Source organism: Danio aesculapii, chromosome 10 (assembly GCF_903798145.1).
Source record: "Danio aesculapii chromosome 10, fDanAes4.1, whole genome shotgun sequence".
NCBI classification, from domain to species: Eukaryota; Metazoa; Chordata; class Actinopteri; order Cypriniformes; family Danionidae; genus Danio; species Danio aesculapii.
This window is the reverse complement of record NC_079444.1, coordinates 6,810,489-6,830,488: the sequence shown is the minus strand read 5'-3', so window position 1 is coordinate 6,830,488 and position 20,000 is coordinate 6,810,489. Positions and strand designations below refer to the sequence as shown.

Genomic DNA, 20,000 nt, shown 5'->3' with positions numbered 1-20,000 from the left:
TGTAATAACTGCACTGTTCATTGTTTGTTCATGTCAATAAATGCATTAACTACCATTAACAAATACAATCATATTGTAAAGTATTAACCTAACAGTATATCCACTATCATTCAGCAAATGAAGAGTTCAGATGCAAAAAAATGACATTTCCGCCAAAAATGAGGTAATGACATGCTTGTGAGTAAATGGAGTGAATGCTTTAGGCACGTAGTACATGTTAAACAAATAGATTTGCTTCAAACCCTCCAAATCCCAGTGTTAGCACATTCAGAAATGACAAGTTTGTTTGCAAAAGCCTCTAAACGCCACTTGCCTTTTACAGCAAAATATGGCAGCTTTTATGAGAAGACTTTTTTATCCCACTTCTGATTTAGATTTTAAAAGATGGAGTTTGATGAACTGGATGAGCCCGTCTGACTGTCAGTGGATGGCAAATGAAAATGTCCCTTACCTTAAAACTCTTTGCATTATAAGTAAAAGAAAACACACTGTACAGTCACAAGTCTAACATGCATACATAACGTTTTTTGCGCAGCGATGCTTTGAATGAGTCCGATTTACTATTCATTAAACGGGAACTCTATTTCACGTAAGTAGAAGTTAAGATGCCGTTCTTTTAACCCACATGGACTCTATGAGGATAAACAAGAGATGAAAAAGAGACCAAGACCTTGACCATGAATGAATGACAGCTTCTAAAAATGTCTGAGAGACATCCCCTTTTCACCAAATAGGCCTACTTTATGTTTTATTTGCTAATGTTAGCTATTTTTTAAAAGATAAATACAATGTATAAAACTATACATTATTTGTATTACTTTATAATACATACATGTCTGATAAGCCTTTTATATTAATGGACAAATACAGATACTGATATTTTACTATGTTTTTACACTACATTATTTGAATCTAACAAGCTTTGCAATGTTTACATTTTAAATCCAAATCCCAAATATCAGAAATGACAACAGATGGTTAAGATTTAATTATTGTTAATGTAAATTTTATTAATTTACAGGTATAGACTTATAGACTTGACAGATTCATTCAGTCCATAGTTTATCAGGGGTTTTTTTATTTTAAGTTTTTGTATTTAACCCAGACATTTAAGTAGAATATATTTTAGAGAAAAAAAATCACAATACCGTCATACCATCATATTTTTATCCAAGGTTATCATACCGTCAGAATCTTATACCAGCCAATGCTTAAACCATTCACTAGTTTTCACTCCACAAAAGATAGGAATCCATGTTTGGTGGGTTATCCCTGGTATTAATGTAAAACATGTTAAATGAATGAATGAATGAATGAATGAATACATACATACATACATACATACATACATACATACATACATACATACATACATACATACATACATGCATACATGCATACATGCATACATACATACATAAATGTTTATTAGTTTTATTTGTAATTTGGAAGAGATGTTACCTAAAACAAATTTCACATACTCATGTGAAAAAAATACAGTAAAGACAAACCGAGAACTGTAATGTGGTCTCTTAATTTATTATTATTTTTAAAAAAAACTGTAACTGTATATAAACCTTTGCGTATGGCATTATGCAAAATTAAGATTTGGAAATTGCTATTTTATTATAATAAATAAATAAATCAATAAATTTTCCCCTTGTGTTACTAAAAAAGCCTTAAAACTATACGTCTTGTGTTATGCTTGTATATTTTTTGTATGACCAATTGTATTGGTAAAAAAATATACGATTTGATTAATTTTGATAAATGTTGTATAGGGCAAAAGGAAAAACAGACAGAATATAAGGTAAGGACCATCTTCCATAAAGATTCCATACCGTAGAGTGTAAAAAATCCTATTATTTCACTTTTTTCTGGCAGCTGGGGTGGAGGAAAAACAAAACGTAAAATAATGAGCGTTAAATTACAGAAATTTACTGTAAAATAATAATTGTGAAATGACAGAAATTTCCTTACATTTAAATTTACAGTACATTTCTGTGATTTAATGTGTTATTTAACGTTTTTTCCACCACCGCAGCTGCCGAAAAAAAAAAAAAAAAACGTAAAATAACAGATTTTTTTTTTTTTACAGTCAGTGTACATATAAATAAAATGAAATATTTGATTAGTAATGTGCATTGTCGAGATCTTCACTGGACAATCTTAAATGCAATTTTCTAGGCATTCAGATTTTTTTCGGAATCCTCATATTACAGATTTTCAGATTTTTTTTTGCATCTTAGCAAAATATTGTCCTGTCTTAACAGAAAATGACTGGTTTTGTGGTCAAGGCAGTCACCTTTAAATACTTCTATTATCCTCATTTGCAAATCATTTTGTATAAAGGTTTCTGCCAAGTAATTAAAGGAATATGTAATATAAAATAATCTAATCCAATGTCATTTTGATGAATGTTTAATAGTAAAATATGCTCAACTGTGAAATCATTGCTTGTTCTTGGATTGTGATGTTTATATTTCTTATAAAAATGCAATCATGTCCATTTCTGGGATTCGCAATGGGCAAGAAGCCAGTAAAATCAACAAAACCTTTACACAGAGATAAAAAACACAACAATCAGCTTTTCATAATCTGTGTTTTTTCTTTATTTCAGAGCTGCTTACGGCCTCTATGAAACCAACATTATGGAAAAACAGAACCACTGACTTGCACATTCATTTATTTCCAATTTTACCTCCGTGCCATGTAAGCACATCTGAGATTGTCATGTGATCCAATAATGCTGATAAGACGAGAATCAATGGCCAGGATAATACAAAGTCACGTATTGAGAATGAAACGCCCTGCTGTTTTATGCCACATGAGTTCCAATGTCTCGTTTTCTTTAGGAGCGGCAACTGATCCAATGATTTCATCATCACTGTAACTCTGTTATTGAAATATGCTCCATACGCCCTTGAGTAACTCTCAACAATGAGTGAGTCATGCCTTTGAGGAGCTGCAAAACTGATTTCACTTCAGGCCGGGGAAGTGTATTTGTAAGTGTGAGGAGACGCAGTGTCTCATTGTTTCCTGGAAAGTTGTTTTGGGTGAATAGTAAAACCTGAATTTATATCTGTGCTTTACATGTGTGAGACTTGAGATCAGAGCTGAAATCTCACCAGAAAACAAGCAACTGGTCTCAGAAAAACAATATTTTGGTAATACTTTAGGTAACGATTCACACTTTTTCTACAAGCTTATTACCTACCTATTACTAAGATACTAACTGTTTATTAGCACTTATAAAGTATGCTCATATTTTATATCCTTAATCCTACCCAATAGCTAAACCTTATTAATTATTAATAAGAAGCTAATTATTAGTTATTGAAATTATTAGTGAATTAGTGTACATTTAAATAAAGTGTGACCATAATATTAATATACTTAATTAATTTGGATAATTTATTGTAATCTTGTTTGTCTTCTTTTTCTTTTCAATTTATTTTACAATTATTATACTTATTCATAAAGTTTTTTTGTTGTTGTTGTTGTTTTTTGTTATTTGTTTCACCTATAATATTGGATGCAGATTCATGTTCATACATTGTACCATGATCATTCAAAACTGCACATTTATAGTTTCTTGCATATATATTTTTATTGACATTATTATTATTATTATTATTATTATGTGATTAATATTTTAAAATAATATAAAATATTCATAGAATTTTATAGATCTATTTGTTAAAGTTATTTTTCAAATAATAAATGAATGAATGAATGACATGTGGGTCAGGGTTAACGTTTTTTTAAAGAGAGATTTTATGGAAGAAACTAAAAACAACTAACTAACTAACTAACTAACTAACTAACTTATTTTTTTATTTATTTATTTATTTATGTACTTACTTACAAAAGGCAGAATTCAAATGTCTTATTAAGTTAGACATTATAGAACAGTTTCAGGTTATGTCCCAACCCCCAATTGTCCCATTTGTTCTCACTGTTTGGTGGTACACTGCAAAAAGTGCTGGATTCCACACAATCAATTTGGGTCCTATCATACACTATGGCAATAAGGTGCAAGACAAGTATGGCATGATTTGTTGCTAATTTCGAACCTGCGCAACTGTAATTTTCCCGTTTTGCATTCTGAAAAGGTGGTGTGTTGAGGCGCATTGTTCGGCTTGTTTTCGTTTATTCCATTTACTCACGACAATTTGTATGTGTATGATGTTATTATTATTATTTAAATTATTTATTGTATGCATATTTAGATGTTTTAATAAAAACTAGTTTAAATTTGTCCACCTGTCTGGTTTTGGAGATGCATGCATCACCATATATAACTATGATTTTTTTTTTACCACACTCCATTATTATTGTTCATTTACTAGTTTGCTGGAAATTAAAACAGAATTTAGGAATAGTTTTAAACCAAATCATTGCGCTTAACAAACGAAATTAAACATACAGGCTGATGGATGTCTTCAGTGGAGTGCGTACAACACCATTTCCTTCCACAAAAGTAAAGGAGTAAAGTAAAGAGTAAAAGTAAATGTAAAGAGAAAGTAAAGAGGCCGAATGGAGGAGGCTCGTTCTTTATCCTTGCGCTGCAGATGGTCTGTTTAACTGTTTTCTCGCTAGTGAAGCGTTCAGTTTTTCCAATTCAAACACTGAATTGCATATTGTAACAACAATTTACAGTTCATAAAATGACTGAAAATGCCAACAACAATATTAAACAATTTGGCAACATGCTTTATTCAGTATACGCATTGTGTACTTGGACTTTTAGGTATGCAGGTCAGTTTAGGACCATGATCTGTTCACACTGGAAATGTAATATTGGCCACATTTACAACAGCAATGTGAACAGCTATGCAAAAAAATCAGATCAGAGAAAAATTTCAGATATGAGCACTAAGCCTTGCAGTGTGAATGTAGCCTTAGATCGTTAAAACAGAGCCCTTTGTCTTTACAATTTTTGAACTTATTTGTTGAAAACGTTTACTTTAAACCATGGTTGCCCAAACTCGGTCCTGGAGGGCTGGTGTCCTGCATAAATAAGCTGTAACTTCCTTCAACACATCTCCCTGGAATTTTCTCGTATTCCTAGAAAGAGCTTGATTAGCAGGTTCAGGTTTATTTAATTGGGGTTGGAACTAAAATATGCAGGACACTTTACACTTTAGGCGTAAATTTAACAATATAACTAAAAAAGGTTAATACTTGGTTTGTATAAAATGGTTATTTATAGTTGTTCCTCGCTATAACGCGGTTCACCTTTCACAGCCCCAGTTTTGTGGAATTTTTTTTTTTTTTTTTGTGCAATTCGACATGGTTTTTTTTTTTTTTACATTGCATTGTGTTTTGCGTCCTGATTGGCTGTAGACCAACCACTGTAGACCATTGTCCATCAATCTCCTCCGAGTCTCCTGTACAGTACAGAATGCATTCAACTTGCCAAATTAACACAAATATTCGATAGCTAGCAGTGTGAGTTCCAACAAGAATGCAAAAAGGGTTGCAACTGTTGGCAGCAAGACCATCGTAAAGGTGTATTTTAGAATTGTAAACATAGATTTATATCAAGGAATCCACAACAGCGTTGCAAGGCTATTTGCGGTGCCCAGCAACGACTCAGGACACTGTTCATACTTCTGCCGCGCTATCCGAATAATTTCATTTAAAATAAATATCATGCGAATGTCCGTGTCTGGTGTGTTTTACTTCCAACTGCCCCCCTTAGGAATGGAGTATGCTTTAGTTTTGTGGATGAATGACTGCAGGAAAAAGAACATTACGCTGGGTACATTATCCGCACAAAAGCTAAAAGCTTTATGAACTTTTTCTGACGGCGATGAATGTTTGCACCTGAAAACGCTACGGTTACTAAAGTAACCTTTCGTTCCCCGAGGGGGGGAACGGAAATGCTATGTGGAAACTTCCACTATGGGGATTTCGTCAGAATCCAATCATCTGAAAGAGTATAAAAACGGGCCAATGAAATGCCAATGAGTTGGCAGCGTCAGCGTGCACAGCTGGCGTCAATGACAATCAGTCATGCTATAAAGACGCAGCCAGTGCCATGCTCGACATCCTTTTCTAGCTGAAGAGACTTTCACGCTCAACAGCTAAGGGACAATCATTGTGGCGAAGGAACATAGCATTTCCGTTCCCCCCCTCGGGGAACGAAAGGTTACTTTAGTAACCGTAGCGTTCCCCTTCGGATAGGGAACTCCAATGCTATGTGGAAACTTCCACTATGGGGAAATCTATGGAAAACGCCACAACGAAAGAACCTTACTGCGTCCCTGGCGAAGGGTGTGCCACGCAGTAGAGCGAGCGCACCTACAATGCCCCGAGACACAGTCTTCCAACGTGTCCCCTGGCCCTCACTTACCTGTTCAGAAACAGTTATGTTTTTCGGGGAGTCGCAATAACCCAGTAAAATAGGTTTTGATACGACAGTACGTTGGGAAAGCGTTCAGTCCCGATAGGGAGGACGCTGCGGAGCTCACCTGTTACCCAGAGTGGAGACCTGGTGACAACCTATGGACTAGCCCAGAGATGGGGAGTCCTTGCATAAGGATGGTTAGCGGGGAGGGAAGACACGAGCCTGCCCTAGAAGGGGGGACTATACCGTGGCTGAGTGAACGTATGGGATCGCCAGCGGGGATCACACATAGCAGGCACCTATACCCAGAACGTGGGCTGACCAGCGGGCATGCCGACAACATAACGGGCCAACACCTGACTCCTCCGCTGAGTCAGGTGCTGGGGGCCTCGGAGGAACTCTGCAGGGTTCGCCAAAGAAATGGGGAACTAAACTGACAAAGCTGAAAAAGCGCACGTATCTCCGGGTTAGGGAGAGTGGCGCAGCAAGCGTGTTTCGACACCTCAACCGAATCGTTTCCTCAATCACCAAGGGTTGCCTAATACCCTTGAGGAAACCGGCTCCACTCGCAGATTGTAACCTTGCAAATGTATTGGGTGTCACCCAACCCGTAGCTCTACAAATGTCTGTCAGAGAGGCACCGCGTGCTAACGCCCAGGAGGATGCGATGCTCCGTAGTGGAGTGTGCTCTCACCCCCGGGGGACACGGCTCACCCTGGCCCAAAGGCGAGGGAGATGGCATCCACTATCCAGTGGGCCAACCTCTGTTTAGATACGGCACTTCCCATCTGCCGACCACTGTAATGGACAAAGAGCTGGTCAGAGGATCTAAGGCTCTGAGTGTGGTCCACATATATTCGCAAAGCGCGAACAGGACACAACAATGAAAGGGCTGGGTCTGCCTCCTCCGCGGGCAGCGCTTGCAGGCTCACTACCTGATTCTTAAACTGCGTGGTAGGAACCTTGGGCACATAGCCGGGGTCTCAGGACAACGTGAGAGTAGGCCGGCCCGAATTCTAGGCACGAGTCACTGACCGAAAATGCCTCCAGGTACCTAACCCTCTTAACCGATGCCAACACGACCAGCAGAGCTGTCTTCAAGGACAGAAATCTCAAGGATACTGAGTCGAGTGGTTCGAAGGGATCCCCACGTAGGCTCGTAGCACTACCGCGAGATCTCAAGAGGGTATGAGAGGGGGGCGGGGTGGAAACATCCGCCTAGCACCTCTGAGGAGCTGGATGATGAGGTTATGCCTCCCCACAGTGCCGCCATCCACGCATCATGATGAGCGGAGATGGTGGCCACGTAAACCCTCAGTGTGGAGCGCGACAGCCTTCGCTCCACCTGTCCTGAAGGAAAGAAAGCACAACACTGATCTGGCAAGATCGGGGGTCTTCTCGGGCGAGAAGCGCACCACTCAGTGAATAGACTCCACTCCAGAGCGTAGGCATGCCTCGTAGAGGGTGCACTAGCCTGAGTGATGGTATTAACCACCGCCACCGGTAGGTTACCTAAGTCTTCCTCGTCGCGTCTTATGGACCCCACGTGGAGGTTCCACAGAACTAAGCGAGGGTGCCAGATGGTGCCCTGTCCCTGAGAGAGTAGGTCCTCTCTCAAAGGGACTCGCCAGGGGGGGCGTCGCGAGGAGGGAGAGTTCTGATATCCAGGTCCGGTTGGGCCAGGGGCGCAACTAGCAAGACCTGCCCCTCGTCCTCCCTGACCTTGCACAGAAACTGCGCGAGTAGGCTCACTGGGGGGAGTGCATACTTACGCATGACTCGGGGTGGAGTCGCCATTCTCCCGGGGAAGGAGCTGCCGTGAGAGCCTGTTGGCCGCACGGTTGAGCCCATCCGGAGTGTGAATAGCAAGCAGCGACTTCAGCCGCGTATGACTCCAGAGGAGCAGACGGCGAGCGAGCTGAGACATGCAGCGGGAGCGTATACCCCCCATCCGGATGGAATACGCTACCGCGGCCGTGCTGTCCGTCCTGACCAGCACGTGTTGCCCCCTCAGCACCGGTAAAAAGCGGCGCAGAGCGAGAAACACTGCCAACAGCTCTAGGCAGTTGATATGCCAATGCAGCTGGGTTCCCCTCCACAGGTCCGCAGCAGCATGCCCACTACACACGGCCCCCCCACCCCATACTGGAGGCATCTGCCGAAACGACAGCCTGCCTGGACGCCTGACCTTGGGGCACACTGGCCCGTAGGAAGGAGGGGTCCTTTCCAGGGGGTGCGGGTGCGGTGACACAACGCAGTGACAGTCACTCGGTGTGGGCCCGCGTGCCATGCGCGTCTGGGGACCCGATCGTGAAGCCAATGCTGTAGTGGTCTCATATGGAGCAATCCGAGCGGCGTGGCCGCGGCTACGGATGCCATATGCCCCAGGAGCCTCTGAAATAATTTCAGGGGGACCACTTTTTTTTCTTGTCGAACTCTCTCAGACAGTTCAGCATTACCTCGGCGCGCTCTCGTGAGAGGCGCGCCTCCATAGTGATCGAGTCCAGCTCCAACCCGAGAAAGGAGATGCTCTGCACGGGGGCGAGCTTGCTCTTTTCTCGGTTGACCTGAAACCCCAACGGGCGGAGGTGCCGGAGTACCTTGTCTCTGTGCATAATCAATTGCTCCCGAGAGTGGGCTAAAAATCAGCCAGTCATCGAAATAATTGAGCGTGCGGATGCCGGCGAGCCGAAGGGGCGCGAGGGCATCCCCCGCGAGCTTGGTGAAAACTCGCGGAGACAGAGAGAGCCCGAAGGGGAGGACCTTGTATTGCCACGCTCGACCTTCAAACGCAAACCGCAGAAACTGCCGGTGGCGTGGAAGTGTGGAGATATGAAAATACGCGTCCTTCAGATCTATTGCTGCAAACCAATCCTGAGGACGAACGCATCGTGTGATGCGCATCTGCGTAAGCATTCCGAAGCGCAGCCTGTGAAGGCAGCGGTTCAAAATGTGCAGATATAGAATTGGCCATAGCCCACTGCTTTTTTTTTTTTTGGAGGCACGATGAAGTGCGGGCTGTAAAACCCGCGCTCCATCTCGGCTGGAGGGCCGGCTCGATTGCATCCTTCGCCAGGAGGACAGCAATCTCCTCTCGCAAGACAGGGGCGGACGCAGGACTGACCCTGGTCGCCCGTGAACCTGGGAGGCCGTTTAGCGAACTGAATCGCATAGCCGAGTCTGGTCGTATGGATGAGCCATTGCGATGGGCTGGCCCGCGCTGACCAGGCAGGCAGAGCCCCCGCAAATGGTCTCACCCGCACGATCGCTGACGTGCCAGCGGCGGGGCAGCGTGGAGTGAGTGGGCTCATCCGGGGAGCGCTGGGGTCCCACAGGAGAGCAGGAGAGGAGATGTTCTCGTCTCACACTCAAACTCCAGGAGAGGGGCTGGGAGTGGAGAGAAAGGAGACCGTTCTCTCGTGCTCCATGAGCCATTGGCGAAATGCACCGATCCTGCGAGCTGGAAGGCATAGCGTCCCAGACTGGCAGTGTTCAGGCTGTCACATCCGGAGGAGGGGAAAAGTGCTCTTTCACTGAGGATTTTGATGGCGTGTTTTTTTTTTTTTTTTTTACGCCTTTAAATAACGTGCCCCGCCCTCCAGCGGGGAAAGAGCAAATTCCCTCCTCCCCAGATGGCCCGCCTCAGGGACGCTTCGCGGTCCGTTTTACCGAACTCAGCGGCGCCCTGGGCGGGGGACGCTGGTTGCCGGTGCGATGCTCGGCGCAGCAGCGTGGCCGGAGGCGCAGGCGGGGGCGGCGAAGCAAAGCTGCGGGCGGGCGTCCTCGGCGAAAAAGCAGTGGATGTGGATGGCTCGGCGGGGGGGAGCGGTCATACAATCCCGCCGATAGAGACCTCGCCCATCGCCTCCGACTGCTCTATCACCGGCGTGAATTCCTGGGCGAATTCACCGCCAGTGTCGCCGAACAGGCCAGCCTGGGATATGGGTGAGTTAAGAAAGCGAACCTTGTCAACGTCACGCACATCACCAGGTTTAGCCTGAGGTGGCATTCCTGGATCACGGATGTGATCATCGTCCTTCCCAGGGCACACACAGCCGACTTTTTTTTTTTTTTTTTTTTTGTAAGAGCATAGTCGGTTGCGGTGCGGAGCGCATGCTTAGTCCTGGGTCAGAACCATCCTCGCGCAGCCGGGGCCAGCGCCTGCGCTTGGTAGCGCTGGTAGGTGGCCCTAGCGTGCATGGTGAGGGGGAAGGCGCACGCAGCACACTGCGTGAGCCTACTGTGCCCATCCAGGAAGAAGGGGATGGGGAGGCTTAGAAGGTCTCGCCTTCATCCTCCACATCACACCCCTCTAATCGGTCCGGCCGCGGGGCTGGGGGATAAACCATCTCCAGAGCCACGGCCGAAGCAGCCTGGGGAAGCACAGCCGCAAAGTCTGCTTCTGGATTCGACGCCGCGCTCAAAGTCCCGGAGGGAGCGAGCGGGTTCGAATCCTCGTCAGACCTTGACAGCCCAACCTCCAAGGATGGTGAGGATGGAAGCGCACGCAGATCGGGCAGAAAAAAGTGCCCTCAGGACAGCGTGAGTTTACTGTGCACTTCCGGGAAGAAGGGGACGGGAGGCTTTGAAGGTCTTGCCTCCTTATATCCTACACATCACACCCATCTAGTCGGTCCGGCCGCTGGGCTGGGGGATAAACCATCACCAGACCCACGGCCGAAGCAGCCCGAGAAAGCACGGCCATCATGTCTGCTTTTTAGATGCTAACGCCGCGCTCTCCACCCCGGAGGGAGGGAGCGAGCGGGCTCGCATCCTCATCAGACAATGACAGCCCATCCTCCGATGCAGCGATGGACATCTGACCCCCGGTGTCATCAGGTGAGAGAGCGACCATCTAAGGACGGAGCGCTTCTCTTCACCTGAAGCTTGGATGGAGCGCGTGGAGGAGCGAGAGGTCCGCGGCCCGGGGGCGGTGGATTTACTCTCACTGAAACCCTCAGATCTGCCCGAGTGCCAACCGCAGCGCAGGGGACAACTGGGGTGGGTGGCTCTTTTGCAAGAGCGAGCCGCGATCTTAACTGCGCAACAGACATGACATCAGTGATGGCATGCACTGCCCGCGAGCACCGCATTAACATGCTGGACCCCCAGACATGAAACGCTGTGCTCGTGCCCATCATCCGGGGATAGGAAACCACCGCATCCAGTAACGCACGGTCGGAGTGACGTCTTGAAAAAGACGCACTGCACGACCGTGTTGCTCTTTTAGGAAAGCTTTTTTCCTATATACAAACCGCTCTTGGAGGACCGGACCCAAAGGACGCCAGGCAAGGGAGAAATACCCAGCTCGACCATCTGCCACTGCGTATACGCGCTCTGGACCGGGAGAAGCTGCTTCTCGATCTCTCTCTGTAGACACAGGTTGGAGATACCCTCAAAGACTCTCTCAGAAGCTTCGTGAAAGGCTCTGAAAGCGAAAGGATGTCGAGCATGGCACTGGCTGCGTCTTTATAGCATGACTGATTGTCATTGACGCCAGCTGTGCACGCTGACGCTGCCAACTCATTGGCATTTCATTGGCCCGTTTTTATACTCTTTCAGATGATTGGATTCTGACGAAATCCCCATAGTGGAAGTTTCCACATAGCATTGGAGTTCCCCATCCGAAGGGGAACTGTTTTTGGTCTTTGGTTTCATTCTATAATAGGCTACTAGACTTATTTTTCTATGAAACTTTCAACTTTGAGATTGTTTAAATGAGAGAAAAGAGTGAAAATGTTAATGCCTGTCTGAGAAAAGTGTATAAAGTGTGTAGTGGGGGGTTTTACAGCCTTAAAGGGGTGGTCCACTACGATATCATATTTTAAACTTTAGTTTAATGATGTGTAATGTAGCTGTGTGAACATAAACAACATCTCTGAATGTAAGACGCTCAAAGTTCAATGCAAAGTTATATGTTGGCTTTTACACAGTTAGCTTAGCAAAGCCTATAGTGAACTAAGTTTGGGGACTACAAAAAAATACATCCGGGTTAATGATGTCATAAACCCCTCAGGTTACACATATACACCCCGTGCAGCGAAGGGGTGTGGCAAGGGTATAATAGTTTTGGATTTTTCATTAGTTTTAGTTTCTATTTCGTTTTGACTTTTTGTTTTTAAAATTCAGTTAGTTTAAATTAGTTTTTAGAGGTAGATTTACTAGTTTTTATTAGTTTCTATATTTTGAAATGACTTTTAGTTTAGTTTTTATTAGTTTCAGTATTAGTTTTAGTTTTTTCTAAATAAGGATATTTGTTAGATGCAAGATTAAAAATCAATAGAATAATTATTGTAAAATTAAAACTCAGCCATACATTTTTTGAAACCAGTATTTAGAGGATACATGAACACTATCATCTGCCAATACCATACCCATCCTCAAATTCAAGTACACAGCCCACAAGATAGCAGCCTTAAGTACAATATGTGTGAAGGCTGCTCTGAGATTAAATACACAGTAGTGATGGGAAGTACAGATTTTAACGCGGATGTTAGGACTCAACACACCAAATTTATGTAGTCAGCAATAGTAATTTAAGTCAGTTAAAACATCACCGTGATCTGAAAAATGTCTTGCAGTAAAGTTTTGCAACCCAACTGAAGCATGATTCGCTTATTTAAACTTCATTATGATTTTCTGTTATGAAATAAACTTACGTTTTTCACCAGATCCTCTCATTTAAGCCCTCGGTTTACCCGCGGTGCTTTTGTTCAAGTTTAGTTCAGTCACAGCAGGCTGTTATGTACTGTTTGTGTTCAGTTCACTGAATCACGCATGAGCAGTATTATCGGTTCACCACTTCCCAAATTTGATTTCAGTGTAGCAAACTTTACTGTTCTAATAACTGAATGAGAGTATATATTGGATTATTTCGAGTCAGAGGTGGGGATTAGGCTTGTTAAAAAGTAAGTAGTTTGTGGATATGTGCTTACTGGAGACGCAAATCATTTCAAATGATTCAGTTCGTATTGGTGAACTTGTTCAACCAGTTCACTTAGATGATCCGGTTAAAAAGATTTGTTCGCGATCGCGATACAGAAATAAAACCCATTATTGGGCACAAATGTGTTAAAGTAATAGTTTTAAGTGCCTGTAATGCTGTCACCGTGCTGCTGTCATGTCCACTCATTGTTTTTGTCACAGGAACAACAGCGAGGACTGACTGGAGGAGAAACGGCTCGATGGCAGCAGGATTACGGACTCTGAGGTGCCGTACGGGTCAAACACCTGCAGCGCAAGTTTTATTTACTTCTAAAAGGCTTACATTAAGATTACGTATTAAATACATTTACAAATACGAAAACGAAGGAGGTTTTTGCTATAATTTTAGTTAGTTTCAGCTAGTTTTGTATGTACACAATACTGTTTCAGTTAGTTCTAGTTTAAAAACAAAACAAAAAAAAACTCTCATTTTTATTTTTAATTCAGTTAATGACAATTATTGTAAATTTTAGTTTTCGTTTTTTTGTTCGTTCTCGTTAACTATAATAACCTTGTTGTGTGGCCAGAGGCGCTGTAATGTTATAACAGAGACACTTCTTGGTGATGTGGAGCTGATCTGCGAATCACAGAACATTATGTTAGCGGACCAATCAGAGCCTCTTGAGGGCGGGCCTTCAGAGGAACTAGGAAATAGGAACTAGGAATATGTCATTTTCATGTTAGCTGAGTAGCTGTATATAACCAAAGTAGGATTTTTGAAAAAATACTGTGATTTTCTACAAATCAAAAGCATGAGCACAGATTGCTTTGCACCCCATAAACACAACCAAGCCTTAAAAATACACTCTGGATGACCCCTTTAAACATCTACAATAATTGTAAAAAATAAAGCTGACTACTTTGCAGATTTCGCCTATTGCAGGTTATTTTAGAACGTAACTCCCGCAAATAATGAGAGACATCTCGAAGTTAAGATCAACAATTATAAAAGTAAAACCATGTGAAGTATTATAATATTAAGCACCAATTACACACTGTAATTACCATGTAATAATGTATTATCTCCAGGGTCTACAGACTGAGCTTTCATTCAGAACCCTTGCTCTCCATTCTCCCCAGAGGTTGAAGATAAGCTCTGCCCGCTCCAAACAACAACAGCACTGTTTCCTTAACTGTGCTTGAGCAGTGGGATGGAGCGCCATGACTGGTTTCTTTTTTTCTAGGCCAGGCTTCACTGGGGGAGCCGGCGAGGCTTGACACTGATGCAGTGCAAGGCAAACAGTGGAACTGGGAGCAAAACCACTATGACAGGCTCTCAGCTGTAGACTAGTCAAGGGCTACATTGTTTGCTGACTTCAATTTAGCACAATAGAGTGAAGGGTAACATCTTACATCACAATCCAACCTGCAATAGTTTCACAGTTATATTAGCATTGCACATCCTTTAAAAGAGACATTTACATGGCATTTATATTTAATCATCTGGCATCTGATGCTTTTATCAAAAATGACTTAAAGATTAGGACATTAGAATTAATAAAAATTTAAATAAATAAATGAATGTTTTTTTTCCATTTTACCAACGCAAATTTAGGGTAATGCAAAACACAAAGGGATGAATAAATGAATAAAAAATATAATAAAATGAATTAAAGCAAGTGTCCACTAGACCATTCTAAGTTTGTTTTTATTTATCAGTATGGGGTTTGAGTTTAATGTTCTCTGCTATTAATAAATTAATAGATTTTACCTTAAAAGCGACTAAAAATATTGGCAAAATAATCTACCAATTGGTTCTGTAAAATAATCTTCTTTCAAACTGAAAACAAACTTTACTTTCCCCATTTGTAGACTATTTTGTTTGTTTTAAGAAGAAAAATAATTCATTTTGATTTGATATTACTGAAAACAAAAGCTTTTATTATTAATATTTTAATTTTTTTTTACAAAAAAAATGCTTTTTGATTTAAAAATCTATTCGGACTATAAACAACCCTAAGAATTTTATTTATTTTTTACTGTGAAAGCTTAAAACATGAGTATTTATTCATTCATTCATTTTCCTTCGGCTTAGTCACTTTATTTATCAGAGGTTGCCACAGCGGAATGAACCACCAACTTATCCAGCATATGTTTTATGCAGCCGATGCCCTTCCGGCCGCAACCCAGCACTAGAAAACACCCATACACTCTTGCAATTTAGCTTATTCAATTCACCTATAGCGCATGTCTTTGGACTGTGGGGGAATCTGGAGCACCCTGAGAAAACCCACATGAACACGGGGAGAACAGGCAAACTCCACACAGAAATGCCAACTGACCCACCTGTGACTAAAGCCAGCGACCTTCTTGCTGTGAGGCAGCATTGCTAACCATTAAAAGTAAATCAAACAGGCCTTTTTTGATATTTTATGTAAAAAAAGGAAACTAAATAGTATTTTCACTAGATTTTTGGAAGAAATGTCATCAATAGTTTACAGAAAAACAAAACTCTTTTTTTTTTAAACCTAAAATCATAATTATAAGCCATAAATACAGAGAGACAGAGGATTTTAAAGTGGTATTTTTTTTCATAGCTGTTTATACACGGAAAAATATATAATATAGAGTATTATTGTATAAAACAGGAATATATAATATAATATAATATAATATAATATAATATAATATAATATAATATAATATAATATAATATAATATAATATAATATAATATAATATAGGGTGACACAATGGGGTGCAGTAGGTAGTGCTGTCGCCTCACAGCAAGAAGGTCGCGTGGGTTTCCTCCGGGTGCTCCTCTTTCCCCCACAGTCCAAAGACATGCAGTACAGGTGAATTGGGTAGGCTAAATTGTCCGTAGCGTATGTGTGGAAATGAGTGTGTGTGGATGTTTCCTAGAGATGGGTTGCGGCTGGAAGGGCATTCGCCGCGTAAAAATGTGCTGGATAAGTTGGCGGTTCATTTCGCTGTGGCGACCCCAGATTGAGCCGAAAAGAAATATAATATAATATAATATAATATAATATAATATAATATAATATAATATAATATAATATAATATAATATAATATAATATAATATATCCCAAAGATGGGTTGCAGCTGGAAGGGCATCCGCTGCGTAAAAAACATGTGCTGGATAAGCTGGTGGTTCATTCCACTGTGGCGACCCCGGATTAATAAAGGGACTAAGCTGAAAAGAAAATGAATGAATGAATAATATAATATAATAAAGAAAGGAGACTGTTAGTGTTCCATTTAGGTAAAAGTACTGCTTTTAGACCGCAGATTGGTGTGTGGTGTGTAATTTTGCACTATCAATAAAAGGATCTCTGTCAACAGGAAGCGGACACATGGAAACTGGCCAGTGTGAACAGCAATTGGAGAGAATAAATTGATCCCCAGAGCCAATTTCTACGTCATAGCAAATTACAGATTCTCAGAGAACATATGCAGTTTGGCTCCACAATGCTCAAATTCACAATGCAGATCCTTGCGGTACACCAAAATGGATTAATAATCTTTTCATGTGTATTTTTTTGCAAACTATTAGTAGTCAAGAGAATTGACCTTTATGAGGTTTCCCATCATTTGAATGTAAAATGAAATATGAGCATGGACAGTTTGTTTGTTGAGCAAGTCACTGTGGTTTTAGGCCATCTGCTTATGATTGTGATAGTTATTTATATGTAGATATTATCAATAAGTGAATAATTTCCCACTGCAACAATCTAAACATTCTTAAATTAATGTACATTTACCTGAGAAACTAAATTAACTGTGTCCTGTTATCTGAAAAAGAAAGGGAATATTAATTTAACCATTAAACAAAATGTACAATCTTACTGTTTTAATTGTCTTTCTTATGTTGATTTATGAATGTTTAAATATGTGGGTAACATTTTAGACAATGGTTTATTAGTTAATGTTAGTTGATGTCTATACTACCATTAAGTATGAATAATCTTGTAAAGCATTTATTAATTATAGTTTAACATTAACCAATGCATTTTTAAATCTAAAACTGGTTAACATTAGTTAATGCACCGTGAGTTAACAAGAACTGAAATGAACATTATTTAACTTAAATAATAATAACTAATTATAACAACGCTGAGTAAATACCATAATTAATGTATTACTAATTGTTTGTGCATATTAGTACGTACATGAACTAATGGACCATCATTTTAAAGTGTTACAGATATTTGTATACATCAAGAAAAAATATACAGAACTGTAAATGGGGCAGAAGCCTATGGCACAAAAGCTAAAATGAATGTATATGTCATTTTAAAATAAACTGAACTGTTAAATCCTGCACTTGGGCTGCATTCCAGTGCACATTTTTATGCCCTTCCTTGCTATTCTCCTTCATCTTGATGACTTAGATGTAAGTCATTGATTACGTTACACAAGTGTTCACTACTGCCCATCTGAAATGGGTTTAAATCAAATACCCTAAACCCTTTAGCAATTGGAAACTACTTTGCACTATGAATTAAAGTCACTGCTGTGATGTTACAATCAAATTACATTGTGGTGCATAAACATAGTTATCTGGAGTGTGTTTATGAATTATTCATACCCTTAAATATAGTAATATTTGAGGAAGCAGAAAGATGGTCTGAAGTGCCCTCAATCAATTCCACAGTGTAGCAGAATAACGAGTGTACTAACCATGTTAGCTATAAAAATACCTGTTAGTTTAACTGGAGAACACTCATATTGAAATACAGTTACCATACAGTTACACTACAGTTCCCATCGTGCACTTCACTCACACACCTGGCCCAGATCTCCCTTAATTGCAAAAACACACCTGACATTTATAAAGAGTCTTGTCAACTGTGAGCATTTCAAAACGTTTCCTAGTTCTGGCCTACAGTGTCTTTGACCTTTGCTTAGTTTATATTTTTATGTTGTTTTGGTACCTGTCCTGACCATTCACCTGTATTCTGACTATGAATTGGAATACCTGAATGCTCCTGTCAGTCCCTGTTTTGACCTTTGCCTACCTGACGAATCTCTTAATAAACGGAATTTGCACCCTCTGTTGCGGACCCGACTCATTATAATACCCATACTGCACTGTGAGTGTTTGCATACTGAATGAATTCCCACATCTGACTACAGAAACATTTAATTTCCTTTCTGTCTTATTACACAATGTAACTACAGAAAAGTCAAGCTTTAGATAGCTAAACTATTTTTGTGCGAGGTCCTCATGGTCCAATCCAATTCGGTTATCTATGCTAAGCTCAGTGTTCTCGCCAGACCCGGAGATTGGCTTGATTTTAAAAGAAATTAAAATAACAAAACTCTTATAAATTATAAAAGGAGTAATTTTCCCAGAAAGTTCCTTTAAGGTCTTCAAATTATGCAAAATGTCCTGTCAATTCGGTTGGAGAACAGTTTCAACCAAAGTTATTATAGTTAAAAAACAAATACTAGAATTTAAAAAAACATTTTCGTTAAAGAGAGTTTTTTAGAAAACTACAACTAACTAAAATTGTATTGTGTACATTCAAAACTAACTGAAACTAACTAAAATTATAGCAAAAATGTCCTTTCATATTTTTCTTTGTAAATGTTTTTAATACATACTAAATCTATTTACTTTGTGATGCCAGCTTTACGCTAGGTGTCTGTATTCCTGATACCATTGGCTAGATCAAGCTGGTCCTCCTTCAGTCAATCCTCGCAGTTGCTCCAGTGAAAAAAAACAACAGCTGGACATGACAGCAGCACAGTGACAACATTAAATACAACCCCAGCAGACACTTAAAAGTATTAATTTAAGACATTTGTGACCAATAATGGGTTTTATTTCTGTATTAGTGACCCTAATCGTTCTGTCTTACCAGATCTTCTAAGTGAACCATTTGAACTAATTCACCAAATCAAACTGAATCATATGAAACGATTCATGTCTCCAGTAACGTTAAGCACTTATCCACAAACAACTTACTATTTACATGCCTGATACCCCCTCTGACTCAAAAAAAAAAAAAAAAAAAAGAAATATATAGCCTACTGATTTATTAACTTATTAGAATAGTGCACTGAGATCAGATTTGAGAAGCAGTGAACCGATAATACTGCACGTGTGATTCAGTTAACCGAACCCAAACAGTACATGACAGCCTGCTGTGAATGAACTCAACTTGAACAACTGCAGCGCGGGTAAACCGAGGGATTAAATGAGAGGATCTGGTGAAGCGTACATTTATTTCATAACAGAACATCATAATGGAATGTAAATAAGTTAATCAAAACGTAATTGTAAGAAACTTTTCAGATCATGGTAATGTTTTAACTGACTGAAATTATGATTGCTGACTACATATTTTGGTATGTTGAGTCCAAACTTGAGAAGATTGTCACAAATGATCCTGTTCGCATTAAAGATCCGAACTTTCCATCACTACTGTGAATTTAACCTCAGAAGCAGCCTTAGACAAATACTTTACTTAAGGCTGCTATCTTGAGAGCTTTTGTTTGTTGAGTTTGAGGATGGGTAGATGGTAGTGGTAGTGTTCTTGTGTCAAAACAAAAGGTAGCCTGTCTTTGGTTGCGTTTTTATTATACAGTATTTATTCTGATGATTTTGAATATTGCACCTAACAATGATTCAAAAAAAAAAAAAAAAAAAAAAAACTAACAAAAACTTAACTTAAACTAAGCAACTTCACAACA

The 20,000-nt window shown here is 40.8% G+C and overlaps 1 protein-coding gene across 1 annotated transcript in view; it reads right to left on the bottom strand.

Annotated features, from left to right (window-relative positions):
- The window catches only part of lpar1 (lysophosphatidic acid receptor 1), a 77,201-nt gene that overhangs the window by 20,501 nt on the left and 36,700 nt on the right, over window positions 1-20,000 (bottom strand). The window lies entirely within an intron of this gene.